The following is a 1,073-nucleotide window of genomic DNA, read 5'->3' as shown; positions in this document are numbered from 1 at the left end:
CGTCACTGCTCTCTCCAGCGCCGTCTCCTCTAGCCTGGAACACTCCTGTGTGGGAGCCTCCAAATTGTTCTCCCTGCACACAGGCTCACCTCACCACATCATTTTACGGGGGACAGTTCTGATGATTGTTCTAGAACCCCTACCTGGTCTTGTTACTTTTTCTTTTTTTTGAGACAGGGTCTTGCTCTGTCACCCAGCCTGGAGTGCAATGGCGCGATCTCGGCTCAGTGCAACCTCTGCCCCCGGGTTCAAGCGATTCTTGTGCCTCAGCCTCCTGAGTAGCTGGGACTACAGGTGTTACAGGAAAAAGGTCCCAATAAAGACCCCAAGAGAGAGTTCTTGGATCTGACGCAAGAAAGAATTCAGGGCGAATCCACAAAGCAAAGCAAGTTTATTAAGAAAGTAAAGTGGTGAAAGGACGGCTACTCCATAGACAGAGTAGGGTGTTCCCAAAAGTACGAGGAGGAACGTGTCTACCCTAAGTACAATACTCATTTATATATAGGATAAAAACAGATCATGGGGAGATGTGCTCTGCTACAAGGGTTTCTGATGAAGGATGAATTTTCTTCATTACTATATATTGCAAGAATCAATATTATTATCTTTAAAGCAAAATTAGGAATGTTTTTGTTCTCAAGATATCAGGATATCAGGACACTGATTCATCTAGAGTCTACTGTGGTTGGATACATCTACTGTATCCATCTACAGTCCAGTCATCCTAGAGACATCCTATAGACCAAAGTCTGCGTGTGTTTATTAAACATCAATCTGTTCCCTTAACCAGAAACATCTGGAGGCTGGGAACACCTAACTTCGTAGGAATGCGGCCCAGCAGTCGCAGCCTCATTTTCCTAGCCCTCACTCAAGAGGGAATCACTCTGGTTCAGACACTTCTGACACAGGCTCATGCCATCACACCCGGCTAATTTTTTGCATTTTTAGTAGAGATGGGGTTTCACCATGTTGGCCTTGAACTCCTGACCTCAAGTGATCCACCACCTCAGCCTCCAAAGTGCTGTGATCACAGGTGCATGCCAGCCTGCCGGGCTAATTTTTGTCTTTTTAGT

The sequence above is a fragment of the Symphalangus syndactylus genome, chromosome 5 (assembly GCF_028878055.3).
Source record: "Symphalangus syndactylus isolate Jambi chromosome 5, NHGRI_mSymSyn1-v2.1_pri, whole genome shotgun sequence".
Lineage (NCBI taxonomy): Eukaryota > Metazoa > Chordata > Mammalia > Primates > Hylobatidae > Symphalangus > Symphalangus syndactylus.
This window is presented reverse-complemented; position numbering follows the sequence as displayed.